The sequence below is a fragment of the Rattus rattus genome, chromosome 2 (genome assembly GCF_011064425.1).
Source record: "Rattus rattus isolate New Zealand chromosome 2, Rrattus_CSIRO_v1, whole genome shotgun sequence".
NCBI lineage: Eukaryota > Metazoa > Chordata > Mammalia > Rodentia > Muridae > Rattus > Rattus rattus.
Genome location: NC_046155.1, coordinates 124,742,710 through 124,761,052, shown reverse-complemented (window position 1 = coordinate 124,761,052; position 18,343 = coordinate 124,742,710). Strand labels below are relative to the sequence as shown.

At 46.3% G+C, this 18,343-nt stretch overlaps 1 pseudogene; it reads right to left on the bottom strand.

The window, feature by feature from the left end:
- Positions 1-12,883: 12,883 nt before the first annotated feature.
- On the bottom strand, positions 12,884-14,009 carry LOC116894281 (annotated as a pseudogene).
- Between the last annotated feature and the right edge of the window lie 4,334 nt (positions 14,010-18,343).

Below are 18,343 nucleotides of genomic sequence, written 5' to 3'. Positions count from 1 at the left end.
AGGGATTCTCAATGAATGATACTTTCACAGACATTGCCTAAAACCATCAGAAAATACAGATATTGACATGATTCATTACAGTAACGAAATTGGTTATGAGGTAACAATGAAAATTATTTTATGCTTGGGCTCACCAAAGCGTGAGGAACTGTATTAAAGGTTGCAGCATTAGGAAGATGGAGAAGCATTGTTTTACAGTCTCCTGGCTTCTAAAACTTACCAGGTACATCATCAGAGCTAGACATCCTCCCAGCGCTGCTGAGAAGACCTGATGCCCGGGTGTCTATTGCAGGGCTTCCTGAGTCTTTCCCCCCAGTTCTTCCTTCTCAGCTGAGAAATGTTCGCATGACCACAGATGTCTTAGTTCCAGTCCCTCACAGTGGAGTGGGAGCTTGGGAGAGCCGGCCGCCCTGCTGCAGTGAAGGGCAGAGAGCACTGAGTTCAGGTTTGCACGCCCACGGCTCCCTCTTCATACTTCTGGTACCCAAACACAGGGATGTGGCCCTCACCTTCAGGGCCCCCACATCTATTAAGCTTAGTTATCTGTCCCTGCTGCATACACAGACGTGTGCACAGGATTACGCACACAGACGTGTGCACAGGATAATGTCATCCAGGCAATCCCTGTTGAGACTTCCATCTCAGACAACACGAGATGATGTCATCTTGATATTTAAACTAAAGCTCCTGCTAGGTACAGAGATCTATAAAACAGGTGGGTAAAGCAAACACTTACTGATGGTGGGCCATAAAGTGATGTCTTTTTAACGATTCTTTGGTATACACAGAAGTTTGCTGTTTATTAAAGCTGAATTCAAATGTTTGTACCCGTAAGATTGTTTGTCTGGCACAACTCACTCTAAAGTTAGACTTCTCTGATAGCCATACACTGTATTAGTCAGGGTGCTCCAGAGAAACACACTGATAGGAAGAGCATACAGGTTAGAAGAATTTATCCAGGGATACAGAGGTGGCTCCGTAGTTAAGAGCACTGGCTGCTCTTCCAGAGGACCTGGGTTTGGTTCTCAGCACCCATGTGGTAACTCACCACCATCCCTAACTCTAGTTCCAGACAATCTGTCATCCTTTCTGCCCTCGACACACACTGTACACACACAGCACAGATATACAAGGAAACAGCCATACACATAAAGCACAAATAAGAGTTACATTTTAAAAAGGAATTTAATAAGTCAGCTTACATTAAATATTAACAACAGTGTCTCATGCCTGAGAGGATGAGAACTTGGTGGTCCCTGGGTCCTTGGGGCAGGGAACCTCAGCAGTGGGAGGGGCATGTCCTCCTCCTCCCCACCCCCACCCCACTGCAGGCTGTGTGTCACTTGAGAAACCAACAGCTGGTAGTTGTTCAGTCCACAAAGATGGCTGTCTCAACAATCCCTGTCCTACACCAAACACAAGGATCTGATCTGAGGTGTTCCTGGAAAGCCACTGGTCCTCACTCAACAATGGAGTCTGGAATCGCTGGCTCTGACAGCAATGAAGGACACAGCAGAGGCAGAGGCAGAGGCAGCAGCAGCAGCGGGTGGGTGTAGGGGATGAATGCTGTACAGAAGCAGAGGACGGGTGAGCAGCCCTCCCTCGGCTCTGTTTCATATGAGATTCCAGCAGAACACACATCCCTCCCCAGGCCTGCCTCAGCAGGACAGTCAGGACAGGGTTTCAAGTGAGGACCCTGCTCAGGGGATTCTCATGTGTTCCAAATCGATACAAAACCAACCATCACCCACCTCAGAGGAAGGATGTGAGACAATATTACAAGTCTTTGTTGTCTGTGACTGAACCCTTATGGTTCTGTAAAAACAGAAAACATTAGATGCCCAGTAAAACCACAGCGCTTCCTAACACATAATAGTCTCAGATCTGATCTGAGGTGTTCTTGGCAGCATGTGATAGCCTTACAGAGCAGAGCAGTGCATGCACTGAGAAGTGCACATGTGTGTGCTCAGAAGCGAGGCTACAGCAAAGGCTCCTAATGCAACACAGGTCAACGCCACAAGGAATAGCTCTGATCCAATGTACGTTTGGTTCCATACACATCTCGTGACTGTTACAAGTCCAGAACCTTTTACTGTTGCCACAGTAAAAGTTTTCACAGCCTCCTCTTTCACTCGACATTACCCACGACTTGAGGAACTTTCCTGAGCTGCCAAAAAGAGGATCCTTACAGAGCCTGATAATGAACTTGGCACCGAAGGTTGGCACAGCAGACTGGGGCAAGTTTCATAGGCTTGTCGCTAAAACAAGCCAGTCATGGTGAGAGGCAATGAGCCAGGGCTTCAGGGAGAGCTGTGAGGAAGGGTCCTTAAGTAACCTCCCCCAGTGCCAAGAGAGCAGCTCCCAAATCCTTCAAAGGCACAGTTTGCTTCCCTTGCCGCTGAGAAATTTCAGTTCTCCTCTGGTGTATGTGATAAAGATGCAGGGCGTTCTCCATCATCCACTGACCAGGGTGGAGGAGAGGAAGGACGCCCAGGTCTCAGTGGCTCATCTCCGGCTGCACCTTTAGGTTTGAAGATGCCTCTTGGGCTCCAGCTGGATTCCGGTCTCTCTGACTTGAATGTCAAGGAAGTCCACACACACTATCACCTAGCTTGCCCCAGGAGGCTCTCGGAAGCAGACTTCTTTGTTTGCTTTTTGTCATTTTATTTCATGTGTATAGGTGTTGTGTCTGCATACATGTCTGTGTACCATACATATACCTGGTATCCAAAGAGGCCAAAGGAAGTTACAGATGGTTGTGAGCCCCCATGTGGGCTGAAATCAAATGTGTGTCCTCTGTAAGGGCAGCCAGTGTTCTTAATCACTGTTTGTCAGAGTGATCTTTGAGGCACAGAAACCATGTTCTGGGTTGACACCCTTCAGTTAACAAGAATAGTCAAACGGCCGCCCAATTACAGGAGCCAAAGGGCAAGGTTAGTACACTTAGAGACTTTCCCAGAACTGCAGGTAAGGATGTGGAGTATAACTTTGATGGATTAGGTTTTGGCTTTAATTTTGGCAGATGGTGATGTTTATGTGCTGAATGATACTTCCTATTTGGAATCAGGTGTGCTGTGTTGGGGACCTGTCACATTCCCCCCTTGTCTTAGTGAATAAGTCAAATCATGGATTCAGCCCGCTTTTAAGTTTAGTTAGTCCTAAGGGCTGTTAATTTTACTAAACTGATACATAGTTGACCATATAGTTTGAGAGGCTCCACTAGCATCGCTCAGAATAAAAATTAAAGGTTTAGCCAGTGCAGTTCTGAGTAGTTAGCAGGGGTGGGGGTGGGGTGGGGGTCCGACACCAGGACACAGATGGTTACCAATTATTTGATTCTCTCTCTCTCTCTCTCTCTCTCTCTCTCTCTCTCTCTCTCTCTCTCTCTCTCTCTCTGTCTCGTCCTCCCCCATAGCAAGATAAAAAATTTTGAAGTACTTTTGATCAATTATCATAGACACAACAGATTAGACACAGTTACTAATCCAGTATCTGGGAACCATGTGAGATGGTACTGGGTTCTGTCTGCCTGTCCAGGCATAGGAATGGTTGGTGACCATTCCTGGTTGTCTTTACTGTATGTCTGTGTGTCTTTTTATGCGTTTCTGTCAATTCTGTTTTCCTATATTGATCAGTGGCTCTCACTATTGTCAGAAACCCCTGGCTTAAGAATTGTGTCTCCTCCTGTTGGGGACCTGAATTCTAGGTTGCCCAGAAAACCACGCCATCATCACCACCACCAAAACAAAACAAAACATAAAACCACGCCACCTCGAAAGCAAAGGGATGGAACTTGAAAATATCATCCCAAGTGAGGTAACCCAGTCACAAAAGAACACACACAGTATGCACTCACTAAGTGGATATTAGCCCAACAGAAGATCAGAATGTCCACGACACAAGTCACAAACCATATGAAACTCAAGAAGAAAGAAGATCACACCAAAGTGTCGGTGCTGCAGTCCTACTCAGAAGGAGGCAGAAAATAATCTCAGGAAGTAGAGGGAGAGAGGAGGGAGAGAAAAAATGGGGGGTAGTTCAGATGTGGGAGGAGATGGGGGAGAAATACAGAGGGTCAGGAATTTGAAAGTAGGTTGTAGCAGTGGGGGAGGAGGAACAGGGGATAGCCACTAGAAAGTCCCAGATTCCAGGGACCGAAGAGGTTCCCAGGATCCGACAGGGAAGACATTAGCCAAAATACCCGATAAAGGGGAGATAGAACCTGTAAAGACCATATTCCGTGGATAGGCATGGCCCCCAATTGAGGGATGGGGACACCCACCCACCTCAAAAATATTAACCCAGAATTCTTCCTGTCAAAAGGAAATTCAGGGACAAAGAGTGGAGCAGACACCGAAGCAAAGACCATCCAGAAGACTGTCCCACCTAGGGATCCATCCTATATGCAGACACCAAACCCAGATACTATTGCTGATGCCAAGAAGTGCTTACTGACAGGAGTATTGCTGTCCCCTGAGAGGCTCTGCCAGAGCCGGACCAATACAGATGCAGATGCTGACAGCCTGAGCACAGAACCCCAGTGGAGAAGTAATGGAGAAGTTAGGGCAAGGACAATAGGAGCTGAAGGGGTTTGCAAACAACAATATCAACCAACCAGACCCCAAAAGCCCTCAGGGACTAAACCACCAACTAAACAGTACATGGAGTAGGGGAGGGAGGGGGAACCATGGCTCTAGCTGGATATGTAGCAGAGGATTGCCTTATCTGGGATCACTGGGACGGGAGCTCCTTGGTCCTGTGGAGGCTTGATGACCCAGGATAGGGGAACACTAGGGCGTTGAGGCAGGAGTGGGTGGGTGAGCACCCTCATAGAGGCAGGGGAGAGGGAGGAGGGGATGGGGGCTTGTGGAAGGGAAACTGGGAAGGGGGGATAACATTTGAAACGTAAATAAATAAATAAAATAACTACTAATATTTTTTTTAAAAAAATGCCACCTTTCCACTCCAGGAGCACGTTTTGCACAATCAGAGCTGGTACAGTAGTAGGTGGAGACTGGGAGATGCCGGGCCTCTCATCCAGGGCCCCCTGCCTTGAAGAAAAGCACAAAAACCACTCCTGGGCTGGGCAAGGGAAATCTCTGGCAAATAATTCTGCTATGACAGTACAAAATTCCCCTTCTATTCAGTATTGACCAAGGAAACTTTAACTAACTTTTGCTAAGATTCTTCTTTCTTTTCTTTCCTTTTTAAAAAAGATTTATTTGTTATATATTATGAGTACACTGTTGCTGTCTTCAGACACAGCAGAAGAGGGCGTCAGATCCCATGACAGATGGTTGTGAGCCACCATGTGGTTGCTGGAATTTGAACTCAGGACCTGTGGAAGAGCAGTCAGTGTTCTTAACCACTGAGCCATTTCTCCAGCCCAGATTCTTTCTCAAGTAAGTAAACACAGATGCTAAAAAGTTTTCCTTTGTCATCCACTCAGCCCCAGACATTAGAAAAAAGGTTATAAAAATTAAAGGTATAAAAGGGAGGTCCCAGTTGTTGAAGGTAGCTCAAAAAGTGTTTAATCACAGAGAATTGATTGATAGAAGACCTTTCACATAAACTGAAAACCACAGTCACCTCTTCTGACAAGACACAATTAGACTTCCAGATACCCAGCAAAACGTCGGTGTCTTACCCTCTGTCAAAAGTCTATCTTCTAGTTGAAAATTCTGCCTCCAGTCAAAAGGTACAGTTGGCCTTTAATCCCAGCACTCAGGAGGCAGAAGCAGGTGGATTGCTGTGTATTCAAGGGCAGACTGGTCCACAGAGTTCCCGGACAGGCAGGACTACACGGAGAAACTGTCTCAAAACAAACAAAAGATACAATGGGACTACCCCTCAGATTACCAACGAAGACTCCTGGGGGCATGGGGAGAAACTGCAGTTCCAGCTAGCCAGTTCAGCCATCCTCCTCCAGATAAAGCAGTAGCTAATGACCCTGGAAACAAAAGGGGAAATTGCATTCCCAACAGAAAGAACAATGATGTAGACGCCTAAGTCAAATAAACCTTATCCTCCCCAACTTGCTTTTGGTCCTGGTGTTTCATCATAGCAACAGTGACCCTAACTAGGGTAGCCACCAAATGAGTCTCTCTTGTTTTGTTTCCCCGAGCTCTGTCCAGGCTCATAGTGAGCCTGGTTTAAAACTCAACTGGCCCTGATAACAGGAAGCATTTCTGCGGACTCAGCTCTTAGAAGGAGTGCCTGACCTCAGCTTCTAAATAACAGGCCCTGAACAGGGGCACCGGAACTGCAGCAAATGTAGTTACTCGGTGGGGGCGGGGCCTGTCACGGGCCTCTGACCCACCCTGGAGATTTATGACTGTCAGTGCAGAAGGGGACAGACTATTTGTGTGTTTCTGTCCTGGGATGGACACACCAACCATGATGTGGCATTAGTACCCTAGCCTACATGTAAGGAGCGTCGAGTTCAAGCGGATGAGTCACGCATCCTGGTTGGGTCTGTGTGTCCTCCAAAGACCCACTGAAAGCATGGGCTTCAGCTAAGTGTTACTCGAACATAATGGAACCTTTGGGGAATGGGTCTGAGTGTGAGGAAGTTGAGCCAGGGAGGGACTGTTCCCCTTCTGTGTCTCCTCACTTCCTGGCTGACTTGAAGTGAGAATCTTCCCCCACCACCCACTTCTGACACAATGCACTGCCTTGTCACAGACCTGAAGCAATGAGCTCACCGATCATCCATAGGAACCTCTGAAGCCAAAATAAGCTTCCCACCCTTACAACAGGATTTCGTCAGGTTATTTCGTGTCTGTGATGGAACCCTTACTGATACACCGGGTCTCGCAGCTAACGAATAGGTTCAGACGCAGGACAGATTGAAGAAATGGGCATGGTGATAACTGTATCCTGGGAAGACAGATCAGGGAGCCTGTGATGCTGTGAGGGCAGGCTGAGCTCCCGATTCCCTTTCTCCACCTTCCTTAGTCAGGAAGACACTGGAACACAGCACTGAGGCAAAAGGGCGCCCTCTTCTGGCTATTTTAGGAAAGCCTCTGTGGGATGTCTAAGGTTCTGTTCTCTTCTGGGAAGCATTCCTGGTTTCCGCGGCAATCTAGAAGTCAGAGAAGTCCCAGTGGCTGCTGGGAGCTGCACCAGAGGTTGCCCAGGGTCTTATGTAGATGTGTTGCCTAAGGATTTGCTTCTCAGAGATCCTGAGGGCTGGGTCCAAAGTCCGAGGTGTGGGCAGGGTTGGCTTCTTCTGAGCCCTGTCCCTTGGCTGGCACCCAGCTGTCTTCTCAATGGGTTGTTACAGCTGTGTAACTGTCTTTTCTGTCTCTTCTTGGTGGGAGAAAAGTGGAGTGTGTGTGTGTGTGGGGGGGGAGTGTACACGCGCACAGGCGCGAGCGCTTGAGAATAGCTTTATTGAAGTGGGACCTAAATGTAACATTGTATTCATCTGCGTGAACTCTCCCGGACTCCTTCTATGGCTTCAGCAGATGGGAACATCATTCTGCTCTGAACTTCCGTGAGACCAAATATGTCTGCTTTATTTCACTTAATATGATGTCCTCCTGTTCTAATCATGTCGAGCAAGAGCTTCCTCCTTCTGCTTGAATAATATCCGCTGTGTTTGTACATTTTCTTTGTCCACTCAGCTGCTGCAGGATCTTGGGGTTGGTTCCATATCACTATTTAAGGTTTGTGTGTGTGTGTGTGTGTGTGTGTGTGTGTGTGTGTGTGTGTGTGTGTGGTTCAAGATAAGGTTTCTCCCTATAGCCAGGAGGCTGAGCCAGGAGGATCATGGCTTTGAGACCAGCAGGGACTACACAGTGAGAAGCTGTTTCAAAAACAACACTGTCCCCAGAGCCATGAAATAAAATAAAACATACATATCCCCAAGTTCCTAACACTCCAAAACATACAAACCAAAACAGACATCAATTAAAATTTTCAGCTATGTACATAACTACATCTTGTGTTTATCTCAGGATAGGCTTATGGGCAAATTTTTCATAGTATTATTGTTCTTGTTGTTTTTCGAGACAGGATTTCTCTGTGTAGTCTTGGCTGTCTGGGAAATTGATCTGAGACTAGGTTGGCCTCTTTTTTTTTTTTTTTTTTTTCTTTTTTTTTTGAGCTGGGGACTGAACCCAGGGCCTTGCGCCCCTAGGTAAGCACTCTACCACTGAGCTAAATCCCCAGCCCCAGGTTGGCCTCTTAACTCACAGAGATCCACTTGCCTCTGCGTCCAAGTGTTGGGATTAAGGTGTGCTCCACCCCAGCCATAATCCCGACTGGGCAAATTTAATTATCTTAATTCTTGTCTCATTTTTCAGGCTTAATGAGTATCACCAGTGAATAAAATTATTGGAAACAAGGGAGATACCAATTTAGGCTGGGGTCTTTGCGGGCCTGTAGGGCGGAGAATTGGTGTCTGGGGTTCAACCTTCTAAGGGATAGTTTGCTTGTAAAATGGAATTTTAATGGCTGTAATTTAAAATTACCCAGTGGTCTATTATTTACATGTTAATCTGTTGGCTGGAGCCACAGGGATAGTTGAGTACCTGACTATTGAGATCCCGGGATGGTTTGAGTGGAGCAAGGGTTTAAGGTTAGTAGGTTTCTCTGTCTCCACCTGATGAGGCCAGTGAGTGACTGTATCCTTGGGAGCGTTGTGTGAGGCCACAGGTTTCACCATCTGCCCAGGTCACCCTGAGTCCCTTTGCCCATGGGGCAAAGGATCCGGAAAGATGTTACCAGTCCTTAAAGCTGCTCTAGTGTCTGAAAACCAACAGCCTTTACAGCTGCTCTGAAAACCAGGGAAGCCCTGGTTGGACAGTCTCAGTCTGGGATATCAAATGTGTGCCCCTTCCAACTGCGGCTCCGTTTTCAGTCTGATTCTTAACTAAACCAGGAAATGAGTGCGGTGAAAGAATGCTGACACTTGTTCCTCCAGAGAGTAGGTGCTGATTCAGACCGCAGGGGCTGAAAAGTGTTTTCTGCAGGTTAATTGCACAGGCAGCTGGTTCCAGTCAGCAGCAGCCGGGGCGTCTTAGTCAGCAGCAGTGGGGGCTAAGAGGTGTTCCAGTCTGTCTGACGCCTGGAGCGCAGGTTGCTCTGGCAGTGAGAACTGCGCATGCGCTCCAGTCTTCTCGACTCTTGCCACTGGTGTTCTCTGTTCTTGTCATATTCAGCTCGCAGACTCACATTACCCTAGGTGCCGTCTGCCTCATTTCATAGGTCTAATGTGTCTTACTGGTGAATAATCGTACCCAACAGTTCAACTGGACTGCAAGGCGGCTTGCTAAGGCAACCAGACAAAGAGAGTGGAGCGGGAGATGGATGGGTGGGAGAATTATTTTCACATTTAAATAAAATACAAGTAGAACTCATTTCCCAAGAATGAGAAAAAAATACTCTCTTGCTTTCTTGCTCCTGCTCCCCATCTCCCCATTTCCTCTCCCCCCTCCTCCCTCTGTGCTCATGGCCTGGCCTCTATTTCTCTCTCTGCCTTTCTCTGTCTCTACTCCCTCAACTCCCCTCCCTCCCCACGCCCTGAATAGATTCTATTCTATACCAGAGAGAGAGAGAGAGAGAGAGAGAGAGAGAGAGAGAGAGAGAGAGAGAGAGAGAGACTTTCAATGACTTATCAGTTTGAAGAATTTTTCACCGAATATACATCTATATTTTACCTAGATTCTTTCACTAACATTTAGTTTACTTCATACTATATATATTAATGTATCTTTCCATTCCTCAAGCCATTTTTTTTTTCTGATGCATTTCAAAGCTTACAAATATCAGGACACTTTCTTTCAAATACCTTTTTAAAAAAACAAAAAACAAAAACAACAACAACAAAAAAAAAGTGTGAAGGGGCCCATGCTAACCTTAAGCCCTGTTCAACTCAAACCATTTCAGGATCTCGCTATCCAAACACTCAGTGGGACTATCCCAGTGGCCTCAGCCAATTGATTAAGATGTAAATAATAGATCATGAGGCAATTTTAAATTACAACCATTAAAATCCCATCTTGCAAACAGTCCCTTAAAATGTCCCATTTGTGTAGCCACAGTCCAACAGTCTCAGAGAGCACCCTTAGAAGGTGGAACCACAGACACCAACTCTCCACCCATCAGGCCAGCAAAGGCCCCAACAATCTGCCCCCCCCTCAATCGCTAGCTGCCTTATTCCCCTTGCAGAAGACAGGATTATGCTCTGAGTCATGTCCTGACCTTAAGTCTCCCAGGTAAAAAAGAGAGGGGATCAGAATAGGCTGGGATTTGATTAGAAAGGATGATATGCCCCAAATTTTGATTCCTGGTTTTTCTTTTTTAGTTATTTCCAATAATTTTGTTCACTGGTGATACTCATTAAGCCTGAAAACTGAGACAAGAATTAAGATAATTAAATTTGCCCAGTTGGGATTATGGCTGGGGTGGAGCACACCTTAATCCCAACACTTGGACGCAGAGGAAAGTGGATCTCTGTGAGTTAAGAGGCCAACCTGGTCTCAGATCAGTTTCCCAGACAGCCAAGACTACACAGAGAAATTCTATCTTGAAAAATCAAAATAATAATATTATTAAGAATAACAACTAATATAATAATATCAAAAATTTGCCCACAAGCCCATCCTGAAATAAACACAAGACATAGTTATTGTACATGGCTGAATTTTTTAATTGACGTCTGTTTTGGCTTGTATGTTTTGGAGTGTTAGGACCTTGGGGGATGTGTATGTTTTATTTTGTTTTGTGGGGCTGGGGACAGTAGAGTCTTTGAAACAGCTTCTCACTGTGTAGTCCCTACTGGTTTCAAAGCCGTGATCCTCCTGGCTCAGCCTCCTGGCTATAGGGATTACGGGTGGACACCTCCAGACCCAGAGTCACTTTACACTAACCTCATCAGACCATAGGAACCCCACGCACGTTTCAGTGGTCAAAGGGTAGCTTTCAAGAGCAGGTCAATGAATCCACAAGTCTCCGAATGGTAGAGTCCTGGGCTTCTGTCTTCTGAAGCCCTGTGTTGTCATGCATGGGAGGACATTAGAAAGTCACAACTAGCACTAAGAAGCCAGACATTTACAGATTAGCAACACTGAAAAGAGTAAGGTAGAGCTCAGTAGCAGATCGCTTGAGGCATTCATGAGGCTGTAAGTCCAACACACACACACACACACACACACACACACACACACACACACACACACACACAGAGAGAGAGAGAGAGAGAGAGAGAGAAAGAGAGACAGAGAGAGACAGAGAGACAGAGAGACAGAGAGACAGAGAGACAGAGAGATTGACTTGTGAATGAACAGCAAAGTGCTCCAGCCTCTGGAAGGAGAGGCCGTGGATCTCCCTTTAGTCTAAGAGCGCTTGTGTGGCCATCAGTTCTCCGTGACTGATGTCATGTTATCATGGTCCAAACATCATTAAAGGCCAAGAGTCCCATAAAATGAATCAGCAACCAGCTGTCTGTGTTCTGTACAAGGAGCTCTCAACTGATGAAAGAATTCTTCCCCGTACTACTTAGACAAATGTATCCCCTTGGTCATACGTGTTTGTTGTGAATACAGTCACCTCTCCCATGATTTACTGAGGAATCTGCTGTCAAACTCAGGGCTGTTTCTCGATTTTCATTAGTGTGAATAGGTCAGGTCCTCTACACGATGCACCCTAATCAGAAACTGATTGGTTCCTTGGGATAAATTCTTAGAAATGGGAGGAAGTCTGAGGGGTGGAGAAGAACACATGTCCAGCACATGATCTGGAATTCTGTCTGAGTCCTGAAACCGAAGTCTGGTGTCAGACTCAGAGACTGTCTGATCCTTTGACAAGAAATTATTCCACGCTCTGAGACTCATCCCATGTCATTGTGATATCATCTACTCACAAAGCTACTGACTGCACTCTACTGATCAGTAGAGACAAGCGCAAGACCATAATCCATGTCATCAAATGTTTCTTCAGTCCTGCCTCACAGCCTGGTATTGACGTTACTCTTCTACACCACCTCCAGCATAGTCTGGTTTTTCCTTCATCCTGCCCCTGCTTCCTCTTAGATGCAGAAAGGAATCCGCTGCCGGGAGCGTTCTATGCCCAGTTCTTCATCACGTCTTAGCAGTTGGTTTGAAGATCGTCCACAATTGGCCTGATGATGTGGACTTTTTACCTGAGCCTGCTGTTCTCCCCCCAGAGTATTTCCCCAATCCCACTGTTAAACAAAGTGCTGGGGGTGTAGCCCAGGGGCAGAACATTTCCCTGGCATGCATATGATCCTAGCTTCTGCCCCCAACCATGAAAACAGAAGCAAAATCCTTAAAGTAGTCATGGTGCTGTCAGTCTGTAGCTGCAGCACTTAGAAGGACCAGGGATTCAAGTCTCGTACAAAGCACAGCTTAGGATAGGCATTGGAGAGAACAGAGTTGTCAGTCACAGGGGGCCTTTTTTCTTCAAAGGAAGGAAATCAATGGTGCCTGGTCACCTGGAATGCAGGTGAAGGTGGTCATATCTTCCACCCTTTGCTATTCTGAGGAGCCAGCCTCCACCTGAATGCCCCTAGTGTCCTGAATATTGTTTAGGTTCTAATCCTGGGCTTTGTCTCTCAGAGAATAAACTTCATCCCTGTGAAGAGGCCCCACATGCTTACATTCAACTCCAAAATAGAATCTATTCTCTCTTTCTCTCTCTCTCTCTCTCTCTCTCTCTCTCTCTCTCTCTCTCTCTCTCTCTCTCTCAGTTCTGAAGATGTTTTATTTAGAAAAAAGACCAAACCTGACTTAAAGATTTTAATTTTTTTAAAAAATGGTGCCCTAATTAGACATAGCTAGTTCTGTATACTAAACATATTTACACATGGAATACAGAATAAACACACAGTCACTAAAAGACATAGCTAGCCCCTGATTCATTTGGCACTCCCTCTGTCCATCTTCTGTTGTGGTTCCAGATGCCTTTGATGCCTTCGGTAAATCCGGCCATCTCTTTCCTGCTTTCAGATCCACTGTGGGCTCTGGTTTCCCACGCCATAATTCTATTGGTTTCTCCTCTGCTGGTGTAACGAACATGTCTGCAGTGGATCGTGTGGAAGAGTAGTCTTTGGTTCTTTTTTCCTCAATTTCTGAACATCTTTGACTTTCTCTCTCTCTCTCTCTCTCTCTCTCTCTCTCTCTCTCTCTCTCTCTCTCTCTCTCTCCCTTTGCAGCTTCGATGGACCTTATGACACGCCGATGCCAGTTTAGAGACTGGTAATGAGGATTTTCAAATAAGGTTGGTCCTCCGAAGCGTCCCTGAAAAATCTCTATGAGATTAAGACAAAATGAGGTCCTATTTCCACTAGGGCAGCGTCTTGTGCTATATATAATCTGGAAGTTCCGAAACCGTATCCTGTTATCCAGAATGGTGAACATGAACACGACGGTCCCGTGGTGATTAAAGATCCGAACTAAGAATTCTTTTAACAAAGCGTCTGTAATGTGGCATCATCAAAAACAGGGTCAAAGGACAGAAGGGGCCGAGAACCTTTCAAACAGTTTCCAGTCATTTTTAGCTCAGCCAGGATATGAGTATTTTGAACCAAGAATTTGGCAAATGGCCCACGAGGTGAGTTTGGAAGCCACCAATGGAGATTCGGTTATTTTTTCCTTAGCTTCAAAGTAGATGTATTTGTTGCAATTTTTCATCTCACAGACCTCATTTATCACAAATAATTTATCTTAACGATCCACTTTAGTACCTGCTTTAGAATGAGGCATCAACATTCTCAAGACTTGCATTAAGTGTCTTGTTCTGAAATGTATTCCTCTGGAAGAAAAGATGAGGATCTGCTCCTTTTTTTTTTCTGTTTGCCCTTGCAAGCAGGACATGGAATACGATTCCCCCACCTAGCCACACTCCCCACCCCCCACCCCTCCCCACCCCGCTTTTGCCACATCAGCCTGCTTAGCTGTCTGCCGGGCATCTTTCTGGCTCCTTTTTGGCTGCTTTGTTTGAACCTCCAGGTCCCCACGCCGTGTTCTCTTGGTCGCTGCCATTTTGCCTTGCTGTGTTTGTTGCTGTCCCATAGAATCGATTCTTATGCTATCACAGATCCTTCCTCTAGGCCCTAGCCTAAAGTTCTGTTTATCTGCTTATAGAACTCATACTTTCCATAAAAGTCACATGTACTTTGCTACCTTGCTAGGGTGTTTCTAGGTAGCTATGACTAGTTGTCTCGTGATAATCGTCTCTGGGAAACCCCTTCCCAAGGTTTTACTACGCTTAAACGTGTATGAAGAATAAATCACCAGGCCAGACTCTGAAAGTTTTTTGATGCAGCTGGGTCTTTTCAAGCCTAGCCTTGAGGCTTTCCTGGGGGGTTGTCCTTGACAAAGACCATTGGGCTAAGAGGCTAGCTTGGCTACAGTCTCAAAAAATAAGCAAGTCTGGTATAGTGGCGCACATCTTTAATCCCAGTATTCCAGAGGCAGAATCAGGCAGTTCTCTGAGCTTGAGGCCAGCCTGGTCTACACAATGAGTTCCAGTTCAGCAAGGGCTACACAGAGAAACTCTGTTTCAAAAACCAAATCACTAATAAAAAGCAAACATTATCTCGAAGGCACCTAGCATCTGAGGGGAGGTTGACCAAGATTAATATTTCTCCAAGGAGATGTAGCCCCCCTGGGGGGAGGGAGAAGGAGGTTCCTGGGGTAAAGAAAGAGACCATAAGAACTTTTTAAAAAATGATTTATTTTTGTTTTAGGTATATTTGTGTATGAGGGTGTTGGGTCCCCTGGAGCTGGTGTTACAGACAGTTGTGGGCTGCCATGTAGGTACTGGGAACTGAATCTGCGTCCTCTGGAAGAACAGTCGGTGTTCTTCGCTGACTGAGAGATTTCTCCAGCCCACTATAGGAACTTCGTGTGTTTATATCAGACATTTTCTTCCACCTTGCTGCCTTAATACACTGTTTTTGTTGTTAGTGGTGGTTTTGTTGTTGATTTTTGGTTTGTTTTTGGATTTGTTTTGTTTTTCTTTCCCGAGATAGGGTTTCTCTGAGTGAACAGCCTTGGCTGTCCTCAACTCACTCTGTGGATCAGGCTGGCCTCCAACCCACAGAGATCTACCCACTTCTGCCCGTTTTAATAAGCACAATAAAATTATAAAAAATGTCTTCTTTTTACATTTCTTCTTCAAACATCCTTATGCACTGTGTATCAATGTAGGGTTAGAACTCAGGACATACAGAGTTCTGTTATCTGGCCTGGCACTCACAGAGCTCTAGGTTCCATTCCCAGTACCACAGAAACCAAGTGTAACACTGTGTCTAACACTTGGGAAATGGAAGCAGGAGTCAACAGTCATTTTTGGCTACCAAGGGAGTTCAAAGCCACATTGAACTATCCAAGGCGCTCGCTTTCTCTCTCTCTCTCTCTCTCTCTCTCTCTCTCTCTCTCTCTCTCTCTCTCTCTCTCTCATTCCCTCCCTCCCTCCCTTTTCTCTCTTCCTCTCCTCTCCCTCTCAAGCATGGCTAGACCTGCACACCAGATAGCATATAGCAGGTGTGTGTGATTTTAAGATTTAGTAGTACAGTGGGGTGTGGCTGCACATGCTTTTAATTCCAGCACTTGGAAGGCAGGCAGATATCTGTGGGTTCAAGACCAGCCTTGTCTACAAAGCAAGTTCAGGACAATCAGGCCTCTTACACAGAGAGACCCTGTCTCAAAAAAAAAATATCTAGTAGTGCAAGTGTTTAGACAGTTTAGGTAGTCACCTAGATGGTAACAATATAGTCACTAGCTAGGTTCTTTTGTATTCATTTCTATTCTGGGGTGAATATGTTAGGACTAAACTCAAAAGGTACCTTGGTGGGTTGGGGCCAAGGTGCACTGGTAATGTGAGGAGGAAGAATAAAAGTCCATTTTGGGAGTTGGAGAGATGGCTCAGTGGTTAAGAGCACTGACTGCTCTTCCAGAGGTCCTGAGTTCAAATCCCAGCAACTGAGAGATAAAATTTTAAATTAACTCAAAACACAGTAACAAGATCTGACTCAGGAAGACAGATGGTTGAAATTGCAGAAGAACTGATACTGACACATTCACTTAATCACTAGTGTGAGTAGCTGTTCTGTCCCTGTGATGTTTGTTTAAGCCCCATTGTGCCTTGCAGAGAGCATTCCAGGAGACCGGCCGGCCCGAAGCCTAACCAGATGTGTTTCAGACACAGAGATGTGTTTCAGACGCAGATGCTTCATCAACTCTGACAAACATTTACCTTGACAAGACTAGAGTTAACAATGAGGACCTGAAGACCCGACCCTTCTCCTGATTTAGGAGCTCTGTTCCAGAAACCAGGAGGCTATAAAACCTTTTGGCGTCCCCTTATCTCCTGGAGCCATAAAACAACTGGACAATCCTGTAACTTGTGGTATCTTTGACATTTCCCTTTGACATCCCCCCCATCTCCTGGGGCTCACAGCCTCTTCCTTTAAAAGGCCCTTCTCCCAGCCCCTCGGGGTCAACACCACTGTCTCCTGCATGAGATACGTGTTGATCCAGAGATCTCTGAAATAAACCTCGCCTTTTGCGTATTACATTCAAAATCGGTCTCTTGTGTGTCTGGGGTCCGCGACTTCTCGATACTTGAGGGAGGGTCTCCCTACGGAGACCTTTCACAACCACATGGTGGCTCACAACCATCTGTAATGGGATCTGATGCCCTCTTCTGGTGTGTCTGAAGACAGTGACAGTGTACTTATATATAATAAATAAATCTTAAAGAGAGAAAAGTCTGTTTCAGAGTGTCTATGAGATAGAGTGTCTGTGAGATGGAGATGGACAGCCAGAGACAGGGATTCAGAGAATGATGAACAAGACATACAGATTTGGGGAGACCAGGACTTTTTAAAGAGCCTGTGTGTCACATAGCGGAAATGTGTAACTCATAGCAACCGTGACTCGGTGGGTGAGGAGGTAAGCTGCTGCTGCTGAGTAGCTGAGAGGCAGGCTGGCCGAGCCTGCCTGATGTCCAGCGGAGCAGACCTGTGAGGGAGGAGTACCCCTGAGGTTGCAGACAGAGACGTGTGAACTTGGTTGGCTGTCATGTGAGTAAGCAAACATTTGTGCCACTGCCCCCCCTAACGGGCTTTGAGAGTCCTAAAATGAAGGCTCAGTTGTCTTTATGGACACGTTTATGACATCCTGGCAGCCAACAAGAGCTTCAGGGTACCAAACTTCACAGGCCCAGGCATTTGCTCAGATGGCCTCCTTCTGTGCTTAGTGCTTTGAAGAGTGGACAAGCAGAAAGCAGAATTTAAAAAAGGACAAAGGGGTGAGTTCTGTCCCCAGTTACAATGGAGAGACTTGACATTTGGTTAATGTTCACATTTGTGGATGTGGGGAACTCAGAGTCTACCATCCGAGCAGATGGCTAACTGTGAAGTCTTCACTACACAGCCCTAGGCGGAGAGGAGAGCAGTGCTCCAGGGTTCCATGCATAGAACCCACAGGAGCACAAGGCAGGCCAGTGGATCCCAGACCAGATCTCTGCTGAAGAGGGACTTCCATTTGCATCTGAAGAGGTACCTGAGGGACAGACAGGAGCCGGCAGACTCTCTAGCTATTCTGCTGCTGCCTACCCGGCTTTCCCATACTCTTCCTCCGGTCCTCTTTTGGAATCAGGCTGATTGTCTCTCACACCAACTCTTCCCCTTGCCCAGGCCACACGGAAGGAGCTTGTCATTCACCGTCTTACCTGGAAGCCCTAATCTTGGGACTTGGAGCATTTCCAGCTGAGCAGAACACCCAGCATGTGCAGTGTCATCTATAGGACTCCTGGGTGGATTCCCTGACACATCCAGATGATCCCCACAGAAAAGGAAAAGGAGGAGCCCTGAGAAAAGAAAAATAGACGGCAGAAGAGAGTGAAGGGGGTGGGGAGTATGATGTGTAAAAAAATGGAGCATACAATACAAAGAAATACAAAGAAAAGTCCAGAGCTCTGTTCTCCTGGTCTACAGGCAGGAATCCCAAGTGCAGGGGAGGTTACTTACTCAAATGAAACTGGAACACACCAGGGCCAGCAGCAGCAGGGGGCTTTCATCTCCTGATACAGAGACGCCTGGGCCACTCGCTTGCCAAGCAGGCCTTGCAGGGTCTGGGTCCCTCTGTCCTGTGGGGGAGTGCTGAGGACTCTGAATGGTGGTCAGATTACCCTGCCTTAAGGGGAACACACAAAACCCTCAGAAAGCACCATTCAGGGCCATTTGTATTTTCATAGAGAGCACTGGAAACTTTCCCATGTGGCCTGGCTCTCTTGCAGTTCCACCAAGACTTGTCTGAAGCTCATAATGAACGAGTCCCTTGGCCATTGCCAAAAAAGGAGCCAAGTT